We start from the raw sequence: 12,617 nt of genomic DNA, 5'->3' as shown, positions 1-12,617 counted from the left end.
ATTTTTCATTGAATCTTTAAAATGAAAGAATAGTTTTATTTAGACTATGCAAGAAATAATTAGTAATACATATCAGCAAGGGTATATTATATTTATAATTTTTATGTTTAATTTATTTTAATTTTATTATTGTTTTATTTATATTTTAATTTATCTTCTTGGTGTTTGTGGGTTTTTTCAGTAGTAGTGAGAGAAGTGAGTTCTGCGTATGTTTATTTAAATATTTCCTATCCCCCTCTGCATGCCATATAGGCTCGGTGATCAAAACAGTGCAGCCTCTCCACCTGTGTCACGACCACCTCTCGAGCATCCGAGACTTCCCCTTGGGCTCTCGGATTTTCCGGGCGAGCTCTCTCGGCTGCGCGCAACCACTGTTCAGCGGTCTTGATGCCATTCAATAGTGTCTTCCGCACTCCCACCGTTTTAGTGATACATAGGCCCCGCACCACCACCTTAAACGCATCCCACTCCAACGCCACTGTGGTCACCGTGCCCTCATTCTCGCTAAAGTAATGGGTAATGCCTGCCTTAATTTCAGCACGAAAGACTGGGTCCTCCAGCATCTCCGGGTGCAGCCGCCAGGTCGGTAACACTGATCTCTCCTGGACCCATCGTAACTTAACTAGCAACGGATTATGATCCGATATCGTTCTGGCAAGATATTCACTATGCTCTACCTTAGCATGAACGTCAGGCGTGCACAATATCGCGTTGAGGCGTACATGCAGATCATGCAGGCCAGAATAGTAAGAGTAGTCCCGCTCCTCCAAATGGTGGGTGTAGGAGAGTAGGGTCTGCAATCCTATGATCACCCAGATTTTTTTGCTTTTGCTTCATTGGTTTACGACTTTCCCCGGCTGTGGGCCTGCCAATCAGACCCACAGCCTAGCTGTTCTCTCTCGAAATTAACACACATGTACATTAGGTGCATCCACTAATTGGAACTGGGCCGCCTTGTCAGTCCCTGTCTCAGCATACCACAGGTATCCAGGGCATCGGTGTACCCAGGGCCTACCAGGGGCTGAAGCATGTATTATGCCACCCCTGGAATGGCCGCCCAAATCTGACACAACTGGCTGCACGACAGCTGGGGCCACGTGGTGTAATCACCCGTTGCTGTAGGTGTAGTATTCCTACACCTAAACCCTAAAATGGACACATGGATTCCTATCAGTCACTCCTATAGCAGGCCTTATCAATCCTGAAGGCAGAGTGCAGGGGATCATGTGGGACGGTGCTCTGGCGCGAGCTGAGCCCGTCGACGGCTTGCGGAACCAAGTCCTAATAGCCGTTCCATGGTGACGCGGGCCAACTACTTTTAATGCAATTGCTAACTTTGGCCTCACCTCACCTATACATGTCGAGTAAGGTGTCATACGAATGGGAATACGAACCCCTCGCCAGTCCTGGTGACGGGGTTAGCATTCCCCCCTTTTAGAGGGACACGACATGGAAGTAACCTTGAACCCCGGTTAAAGTTGACTCAAGCCTCAGCATCACAAAATGGATGCTGCCACCAGAGACAAGTCTGACCTCCTGCTGCTGGGGGACCTTCCAGCAAGGGGAGCTTGGACAAAGGGTTTCCTGTCGAGGGCGGTGTTAGCACCGTCCCAGACAGGGTTTGTGTATCCCAGGTAGGCAGGGCTGAAAGGAAGGTGATTGCAAGTGGCACCCCGGTGCTCACTGTGCATAGCCCGGCTCAAACCAGTTTCGGGGGCACACCAGCCCCTGAGCTGGCGCGAAGCCGGACAAAGGTTAGGGGTGTAACCACTCCCCTCCTGGCTCCACCCATAGGTAGAACCTAGTCACGGGCCAGCCCCTTTTCTTAGAATAAAGGTAGGAGCGAGTCCCCTTCCCAAATTGGATAATCAGATAATCGGATAACTCCGAATCACGAACCACTTTCCACGAAAGTAACTCTTGACTATTTCTGAAGACTCTCCCTTGTGGCTAAGGAGTAGCCACCCTGCACCAGCAGGCACCACCTAAGCGCTTGCGGTTTGCTGTAAGTCTCTCCTACGGATCAAGACTGCCCAGCTCGACGAGACCCGAGTACCCTGGCATCTCTGACCTTTTACCTACCTCATCAGCCCAGCTGAGAGACGTAGGTGTGACGAGACCTGCGGGACCGGCTATCTTCAGAACCTGCACGACGCTTATCTAGCACGCCCACCGAGGGACCCTCGAGTGAGTGCACCTAGGGTTTGAGAAGCCCTAACCCTGAGCAGCTCCAGCATCGAAGTCTGCCTCCCCAGCATCCCCGAGATCTGCGTGGGGGCCCTTCCGCTCCTTGCTGTTCACCGCGTTGTTCGACCACTTGCCGACCGGCTTGTGGCCCTCTTCACGACGCACCACGATTGTTTCATCACTAGTCTGGTTGCTCCAGACTGGCTCTTGCTCCCCTTCAACAGAGGAGTACCACGGACCCTCCTGGTCCACTCCCGACGCCATCTTGACTCCCCCGCTTGGGTTGCCACTGCCAAGATCCGCTGCCCCTGCCTGGGCCCAGCATCATCGACAGCAGACACCTTCGTGGGACAGCTCGCCCTCCATCCTGGTCGCCGCCGCGCCTCCTGGCCCGAGGAACAGCCGAGTCCGACGTCACCCACTCACCTGGTCGAGGTGACTTCAGCCGGTACCCTCCTGGTACCCACACGATCGCTGGCTAGCGGTTGAGAACTGAGTCCCCTCTGCTTTCAGGTTTCCTTCATCACCGATCCAGGCTTGGATCGCTCTGAACATCGTCACTGGTCGCCTGCCAGCAACTGCTTCTTTCAGGCTCCTGAGACTACACGAGGACTCCCGACATCTTGCCGAACTTCACGCAGCCGCAGCCTCCGGGCTAGGTAACTCGAGCATCTCGGTGCTCCATCGCAGGTTCGCTCTACAAGTGTCCAGTTCCTTTTTCGTTTAGTCCCACTGATCGGATCACTCCGGAATCAGTACCTCCAGACTCTAACCATTCGCATTTCACTGTTAGTGTAGATGGTTTCTCGTGCCCCTCGGGCATTTGTGTAAATTGTGCAACTGAAGTATTTTCCTAAGAGTTTTGTAGTGTGCTTAGCTCCCTGACTCATAAAGAGCCAGGGTAGTCTTGTTATAAATAAATATCCTTTTATTTTCATAACAACTTGTGTGGTGTCCTTTCACTTGGTGTTCAAGGGGTATATGTGATGGTAAACAGCTGGCTTAACACGCCCTCTAGAGTTTAGCCTAAAGACTGCTCGTATCCACGCTACTAGGATAGCTGGTCTAAAAGGTTGACTTACAACCAATCATCAATAAGGGTCGTTTGGAATGATACACAGTGATCACTAGAATAGTGAGCACTACATATCAGGCCAACTTCTCACATTGGTGAGCAGCGGTTGGGATTTGAGCTTGCTGGAGTTTTACCACACACGTATCCTAAGAATATCGCAGTGAAAGATCACATAAGTACCCAGGTACATATAACTTAACTTAGAATACTCCGAGTTCTACTGAACCGGCTGTTGTAGTGTAACAGGGCTTAGCACACCCTGACTACAACTCTTAGCAAGGGATCAGTAGGTAAACCCATAGTGTAGGTAGGTGCAACACTTACACCTCACTAGAAAAGCATGTCGATCCACGGAGAGTCTTCGCAGACTCCCTTAGTGGTCAGTGACCCTCCACAGGTCGTGTCACGATATGCAACTCTTAGCTTCAAGGAGATGCGACAACTGTGTGCCTCCAGGAAGCTAAACCAGGGTTCTAACCCTACCATCGCAATTCTGATAGGTCTCTTAGAGGCGTACGATGCTAGGAGGTCCTCTAACACAGGTCCCCCCAGTGCAGATGGGAACATGCCGCCCTTAGAGGGAACCCTCGGTGACCCAGACCTCGACCTCCACACAGAGGAGGAGGACGAGGACGAGTTATCGGGAGACGAGGCAGACAAAGGTCCAGTGGTAGTCGGCAGGCTTACGAGGACCAACTTAAGCAGGCATGAGAATGGAGCTGGGGGAGCCCCGGGCCCACGCTCAAGCAGGCTTAAACTTGGGAACGGACGAGCTAGGTCTCTCTCCAGAGGCTCCGGCAGATCGGTTCATACACATGTCTCTCAGGCATCTTCTCAGAGAGGAATGACTTCCCCTCAGAGGAGGGAGCATGAAGCAAAGATGCGGGAGGTCAATCTGAGGATCGAGCGGGAAGAACTTGCCCTCACCAAAGAAAGACTTGCCTTGGCCCGAGAGCAGAAATTAAGTGGGTTAGATCCCGCTGGTGGCAGCATTCTCAATAGAGAGAAAGACAGGGGTATAGACACTAGACACCTGAGTAAAATAGTGCCCCCCTTTAAACAAGGGGACGACATCCACAAGTGGATAACTGCCTTGGAGAGGGCCTGCACTGTCCAGTGCGTCCCCCCAAGTCAGTGGGCAGCTATACTGTGGCTTTCCTTTGAAGGTAAAGGAAGGGACAAGCTCCTCACTACAAGAGCTGAGGATGCTAACAACTACCAAGTCCTGAAGAACACACTGATTGATGGGTTCGGCTTAACCACGGAACAGTACCGGGTGCTGTTCCGGGACACCCAGAAAATTCAGTCTCAGGATTGGGCTGACTTTGTCGATTGTGCCACTAAGGCTTTGGAAGGCTGGTTGCTGGGTAGCAAGGTTACTGATTACACAGGATTGTACAATCTTATCATGCGAGAACAGATTTTAAATAACTGTCAGAACCAATTGTTGCATCAGCACCTTGTCGACTCGGATCTGACCTCTCCCCAAGAATTGGGAAAGAAGGCGGACAGATGGGTCAGAACAAGGGTCAAGCAGAACCAGAATCAGAACCAGGGTGGTCAGAAGAAAGCAGACCAAAAGGGTAACAAGAACGAACAAAATGACCAGAAGTCTTCGACAGGTCCCCAACAAACCAAAGAGGGTGGGGGTCAGGCTTCACAGAAGAAGAAGACTCAAGAAGGCCAGTCAAAAAGGTGGTGCCAATACTGTAAAAGTAAGACTCACTGGTTTAGTGAGTGCACCAAGAAAGGAGGGCAAACTCCTGCCACTGCAGCCCCTAAGGCACCTGTGCCCCCTAGTACAGTCAGCAGTGGTAGTGCGCCTCCCAAGGCATTAGTTGGGTTAACCTTGGGAACCGAGGGGAGTGACGACTTAGTCGGCACGCTCACTCAGGCCGTCCTTGTCTGTACAGGGGATATGGATATGTCCCCTGATGCCAGTCCCAATACTTTGGGCAAATACAGGCAGACACCTTTGATAAATGGAAGAGTGGCTCAGGCCTACAGGGACACGTGTGCCAGTGTCACCATGGTGACGCCTAACTTCGTGGACCCTGGACAGATCATGCTAGGTACCAGTTACCTAGTGACCAATGCCAGCAACGTCACTACCAATCACAGTATGGCAGTTGTTGATTTCTCCTGGGGAGGGGTAAGTGGCCCGAAAAAGGTTGTGGTTAGTTCAGACCTCCCCGTAGAATGTCTGTTGGGCAATGATTTGGAAACGTCACAATGGTCAGAAGTGGAGCAGAGGACTCACATGGAAATGTTAGGTTTGCCAGCACATGTCCTTGCTGTGACCAGGTCACAGGCCAAAAGATGCCCCACTGAACAGGTGCTGGATCCTGGAAGAACGGACCAGACACCTTCCAAGAAAAGGAGCAGTAAGGGTAAGGCTTCGCCTTCCCCCTTGCCCCAGGTCGTGGATCAAGTCTCCAAGGAGGCTGACCTTAAAGAACTGAGGGAAACTGAGCCGCAAGAGCTTGAACCTGGTCAGGTTGAGTTTCTGGGCTCAGGGGGACCCTCCAGGGAAGACCTGGGGAAGGCACAGTTAGACTGCCCCTCACTTGAACCCCTCAGACAGCAGGCCGCTGCTGAGGCTGCAGGGAACGCCACAGGTACCCACAGAGTGTACTGGGACGATGGACTCCTGTACTCTGAGGCAAGAGACCCCAAACCTGGTGCGACCAGGAGGCTGGTCATCCCCTTGTCTCTGAGAGGTTTCCTTCTCACCTTGGCCCACGAGATTCCCCTTGCAGGTCACTTAGGCCAGAATAAGACTTGGGACAGAATTGTTCCACACTTTCACTGGCCCCACATGTCCGAAGATACGAAGGAGTTTTGCCGCTCCTGTGTCACTTGCCAAGCCAGTGGTAAGTCAGGTGGCACGACAAAGGCCCCCCTCATACCACTACCAGTGGTGGGGGTACCCTTTGAGCGAGTGGGGATCGACATTGTCGGACCAATGGAACCCCAGACAGCATCAGGGCACAAGTTTATACTGGTGGTGGTGGACCACGCCACCAGGTATCCTGAAGCTATCCCCCTTAGGACCACTACAGCACCTGTGGTGGCACGGGCCCTACTTGGAGTGTTCTCCAGAGTGGGCTTCCCTAAGGAGGTCGTCTCAGACAGAGGTGCAAACTTCATGTCGGGATATCTAACTGCTATGTGGAAGGAATGTGGTGTCAACTACAAGTTCACCACACCCTATCACCCACAATGCAATGGGCTTGTTGAGAGATTCAACAGGACCCTAAAAGGGATGATTCACGGACTACCTGAAAAGCTTCGGCGGAGATGGGATGTCCTGATACCCTGCCTCTTGTTCGCCTACAGAGAGGTCCCGCAGAAGGGGGTTGGCTACAGCCCTTTTGAGCTTCTGTTCGGACATCCTGTAAGGGGACCCCTTTGTTTGGTAAAGGAAGGATGGGAGAGACCTCTCAGAAAACCGGCATCAAACATTGTGGACTATGTACTCGGTCTCCGCTCGCGGATGGCGGAGTACATGGAAAAGGCGTCTAAAAACCTGGAGGCGAGCCAAGAATTACAGAAAGCTTGGCACGACCAAAAGGCTGTTCTGACTGTGTACCAGCCTGGACAGAAGGTGTGGGTGCTGGAGCCAGTGGCCCCAGCAGCACTCAAAGACAAATGGTCTGGGCCCCACACGATCATTGAGCAAAAGGGAGAGGTCACCTACTTGGTAGACCTGGGAACTCCCCGGAGCCCCCACAGGGTGCTCCATGTAAACAGGCTCAAGGCATATGTCGACAGGGAGGGCATGGGCTTGCTCATGGCCACAGTTGAGGGACAGGAGGAGGAGAGTGACCCTCTCCCAGACCTGCTCTCTCAGAACCCTGACGATGGATCAGTAGATGGTGTTGTCTTTTGTGGCAGCCTCTCTGGACATCAACAAGAGGATTGTAAACAGGTTCTTCAATCCTTTCGACATATGTTCTCTCTGACACCCAGTCAGACCAAGTGGTGTACCCACGAGGTCGACACTGGGGACAGTCTGCCCGTAAAGAGTAAAATCTATCGGCAACCTGATCATGTCAGAGACTGCATCAAGACAGAGGTGCAGAAAATGTTGGAGCTGGGAGTCATTGAACCCTCGGACAGCCCCTGGGCTAGTCCCGTAGTGCTCGTGCCGAAACCTCACACCCAGGGCGGTAAGAAAGAGATGAGGTTTTGCGTGGACTACAGAGGTCTCAATGCGGTCACTAAGACTGACGCCCACCCGATACCAAGAGCAGACGAACTTATCGACCGGTTGGCCTCGGCCAACTACTTGAGTACGTTTGACCTGACAGCTGGGTATTGGCAAATCAGGTTAGCTGAGGAGGCCAAGCCCAAAACAGCATTTTCTACCCCGGGTGGGCATTATCAGTTCGTGGTAATGCCCTTTGGTTTGAAAAAGGCACCTGCCACCTTCCAAAGGCTGGTGAATCGAGTTCTCACTGGGTTGGACGACTTCTGTGCGGCGTATCTGGACGATATCGCTGTCTTTAGCTCCACCTGGGAGGATCACCTGGTCCACCTGAGGAAAGTGTTAGAGGCCCTGCAGAAGGCAGGCCTCACTATCAAGGCCACCAAGTGCCAGATAGGGCAGACACAGGTTGTATACCTGGGCCACCTTGTAGGTGGAGGCCAGGTTCAACCATTGGAGAGCAAAATACAGGCCATCCAGGACTGGGCTCCTCCAACCACCCAGACTCAGGTTCGAGCTTTCTTGGGCCTGACTGGTTATTACCGGAAATTTGTCAGAAATTATGGATCCATTGTGACCCCGCTAAACGACCTGACAAGTAAAAAGATGCCAAAAAAAGTTCAGTGGACAGCAAGCTGTCAGAAGGCATTCGATGACCTAAAGCAGGCCATGTGCACAGCACCTATCCTAAAGAGTCCAGACTACTCCAAACCATTCATTGTCCAAACAGACGCTTCGGAGCTGGGTGTGGGAGCTGTTCTATCGCAACTGAATTTTGATGGTCATGACCAGCCCATAGCTTTTATTAGCAGGAGGCTGACCCCCAGAGAGAAGAATTGGTCAGCTATTGAGAGGGAGGCCTTTGCTGTGGTTTGGGCCCTGAAGAAGTTGAGGCCATACTTGTTTGGCACTCACTTCAAGATTCAGACCGACCATAAGCCCCTCTTGTGGCTAAATCAAATGAAGGGTGAAAACCCCAAACTACTTAGGTGGTCCATTTCCCTACAGGGGATGGACTTCACAGTGGAGCATAGACCTGGCACTGATCATGGCAATGCAGATGGGCTCTCCAGGTATTTCCACTTAGAGCAAGAAGACTCACCTGGTCAAGGTTAGCTTATTGTCCCGAAGTTTGGGGGGGGGGTCATGTAGGAGAGTAGGGTCTGCAATCCTATGATCACCCAGATTTTTTGCTTTTGCTTCATTGGTTTACGACTTTCCCCGGCTGTGGGCCTGCCAATCAGACCCACAGCCTAGCTGTTCTCTCTCGAAATTAACACACATGTACATTAGGTGCATCCACTAATTGGAACTGGGCCGCCTTGTCAGTCCCTGTCTCAGCATACCACAGGTATCCAGGGCATCGGTGTACCCAGGGCCTACCAGGGGCTGAAGCATGTATTATGCCACCCCTGGAATGGCCGCCCAAATCTGACACAACTGGCTGCACGACAGCTGGGGCCACGTGGTGTAATCACCCGTTGCTGTAGGTGTAGTATTCCTACACCTAAACCCTAAAATGGACACATGGATTCCTATCAGTCACTCCTATAGCAGGCCTTATCAATCCTGAAGGCAGAGTGCAGGGGATCATGTGGGACGGTGCTCTGGCGCGAGCTGAGCCCGTCGACGGCTTGCGGAACCAAGTCCTAATAGCCGTTCCATGGTGACGCGGGCCAACTACTTTTAATGCAATTGCTAACTTTGGCCTCACCTCACCTATACATGTCGAGTAAGGTGTCATACGAATGGGAATGCGAACCCCTCGCCAGTCCTGGTGACGGGGTTAGCATTCCCCCCTTTTAGAGGGACACAACATGGAAGTAACCTTGAACCCCGGTTAAAGTTGACTCAAGCCTCAGCATCACAAAATGGATGCTGCCACCAGACACAAGTCTGACCTCCTGCTGCTGGGGGACCTTCCAGCAAGGGGAGCTTGGACAAAGGGTTTCCTGTCGAGGGCGGTGTTAGCACCGTCCCAGACAGGGTTTGTGTATCCCAGGTAGGCAGGGCTGAAAGGAAGGTGATTGCAAGTGGCACCCCGGTGCTCACTGTGCATAGCCCGGCTCAAACCAGTTTCGGGGGCACACCAGCCCCTGAGCTGGCGCGAAGCCGGACAAAGGTTAGGGGTGTAACCACCCCCCTCCTGGCTCCACCCATAGGTAGAACCTAGTCACGGGCCAGCCCCTTTTCTTAGAATAAAGGTAGGAGCGAGTCCCCTTCCCAAATTGGATAATCAGATAATCGGATAACTCCGAATCACGAACCACTTTCCACGAAAGTAACTCTTGACTATTTCTGAAGACTCTCCCTTGTGGCTAAGGAGTAGCCACCCTGCACCAGCAGGCACCACCTAAGCGCTTGCGGTTTGCTGTAAGTCTCTCCTACGGATCAAGACTGCCCAGCTCGACGAGACCCGAGTACCCTGCCATCTCTGACCTTTTACCTACCTCATCAGCCCAGCTGAGAGACGTAGGTGTGACGAGACCTGCGGGACCGGCTATCTTCAGAACCTGCACGACGCTTATCTAGCACGCCCACCGAGGGACCCTCGAGTGAGTGCACCTAGGGTTTGAGAAGCCCTAACCCTGAGCAGCTCCAGCATCGAAGTCTGCCTCCCCAGCATCCCCGAGATCTGCGTGGGGGCCCTTCCGCTCCTTGCTGTTCACCGCGTTGTTCGACCACTTGCCGACCGGCTTGTGGCCCTCTTCACGACGCACCACGATTGTTTCATCACTAGTCTGGTTGCTCCAGACTGGCTCTTGCTCCCCTTCAACAGAGGAGTACCACGGACCCTCCTGGTCCACTCCCGACGCCATCTTGACTCCCCCGCTTGGGTTGCCACTGCCAAGATCCGCTGCCCCTGCCTGGGCCCAGCATCATCGACAGCAGACACCTTCGTGGGACAGCTCGCCCTCCATCCTGGTCGCCGCCGCGCCTCCTGGCCCGAGGAACAGCCGAGTCCGACGTCACCCACTCACCTGGTCGAGGTGACTTCAGCCGGTACCCTCCTGGTACCCACACGATCGCTGGCTAGCGGTTGAGAACTGAGTCCCCTCTGCTTTCAGGTTTCCTTCATCACCGATCCAGGCTTGGATCGCTCTGAACATCGTCACTGGTCGCCTGCCAGCAACTGCTTCTTTCAGGCTCCTGAGACTACACGAGGACTCCCGACATCTTGCCGAACTTCACGCAGCCGCAGCCTCCGGGCTAGGTAACTCGAGCATCTCGGTGCTCCATCGCAGGTTCGCTCTACAAGTGTCCAGTTCCTTTTTCGTTTAGTCCCACTGATCGGATCACTCCGGAATCAGTACCTCCAGACTCTAACCATTCGCATTTCACTGTTAGTGTAGATGGTTTCTCGTGCCCCTCGGGCATTTGTGTAAATTGTGCAACTGAAGTATTTTCCTAAGAGTTTTGTAGTGTGCTTAGCTCCCTGACTCATAAAGAGCCAGGGTAGTCTTGTTATAAATAAATATCCTTTTATTTTCATAACAACTTGTGTGGTGTCCTTTCACTTGGTGTTCAAGGGGTATATGTGATGGTAAACAGCTGGCTTAACACGCCCTCTAGAGTTTAGCCTAAAGACTGCTCGTATCCACGCTACTAGGATAGCTGGTCTAAAAGGTTGACTTACAACCAATCATCAATAAGGGTCGTTTGGAATGATACACAGTGATCACTAGAATAGTGAGCACTACATATCAGGCCAACTTCTCACAGTGGGCGCGCCATGTATCCACCAACCCCCAACTGTTCTGCCACTGTCGCCTGGCCTTAGCATTTCTGTGTATGGGAGCGTCGGGCAGTGGTGGGTGGGATCTATCCATTTCAGTATCGACAACAGTGTTAAAGTCCCCCCCCATCAATATAGGACCAGTCATGTACTGTGCTAACCTCCCTGATAATGTACTAAAGAAGGAAATCTGATCAACATTAGGAGCATAGATACTACATAGCGTCACATCCACACCATTAAGGCGACCCGCCACCATAACGTACCTCCCTTCTGGATCCACTAACTGCTGCGTCACCTGGAAAGGGATTCCCGTTCTGACCCATATCAAGGCCCCCCTAGCAAAGGCCGAATAAGTTCTACAAAATAATTGTCCTCTCCACCTGCGCTTCAATGCCAAGCTCTCCGCCTGAGTAATGTGTGTTTCCTGTAGAAAGGCTATGTGTATCCCTCTACGGACCAAGTAAGCATGCACTTTATGATGTCGTATCATCGTATGGAGTCCTCGGACATTCCAGGTAATGCATCGTATTCAAGTGTTGACCCCATGCAGAAATACATGTCCTTGCAACAGTTGTGCGCAAGTGGCATATATACCGGTGGCTCTAACAATCCCAAACAAAACCCCACCAGAACTTCCCCCAAACTAGATTCACAAACATTCCCTCAGTAAACACAAGGGAATATACGCACTCAAACACAGGGGGAGGCGGCCCAGAGCCGTGAGGTAACGACCCCCAAACCTACCGTTGTTGTGCGCAATACCCCTAAAAGTAGGCAGTCAGCCTCACATGAGGCAACTACTCTAATGGAACCATGGTTATCACTCCCGTATTTGTCCCCAGTGTCCCCTCCAGCTTTGTCCGGCGGGCACCCACATAACTAGTGGAGGACAATGAAGCGCAAAACAAAGCCCCCTTCTATGCAAACCCCCTCATGATTGACTACAAGCCTTTAGGCATCCACGAGCTTGTCCGCTGTCCCCGGTGTCACGTGCAGCAAGAGTCCACTACCTGTCGTTGATACATCCGTGCCCGACTCCTCTGAGCCCTTCTCCGATTCCGTAGCTGCTAATGACGTCGCTCCCTCCTCTCGTAAAATGGCCGTAACGGCCTTCAGTGCAGCCATACGCTCTCTCTCTGTCTGTGTTCCTGTAGGCCTCTGGGCGGGGGGCGGCGCCGCCGGTCGCGCTGCAGACGACGCAGGCGCAACCCCTCCGTCTGCGCATCTTCAGCGCCCCCAGCCGCACCCCTGCCCACCCTGTACAACTCAAGCCAAGTTCAAGCGTCCTCAGGGCTATCATGAAAAAAGGACTTATCATCCACGGCCACCCGTAGGCGTGCAGGGAACATCAACGAATATTGGAGGCCCTCTTCTCAGAGTGCCTTCTTGACTTCCAGGTATGAAGC

Source organism: Triturus cristatus, chromosome 12 (genome assembly GCF_964204655.1).
Source record: "Triturus cristatus chromosome 12, aTriCri1.1, whole genome shotgun sequence".
In the NCBI taxonomy this organism is placed as follows: domain Eukaryota; kingdom Metazoa; phylum Chordata; class Amphibia; order Caudata; family Salamandridae; genus Triturus; species Triturus cristatus.
Note: the sequence above shows the minus strand (reverse complement) of the source record.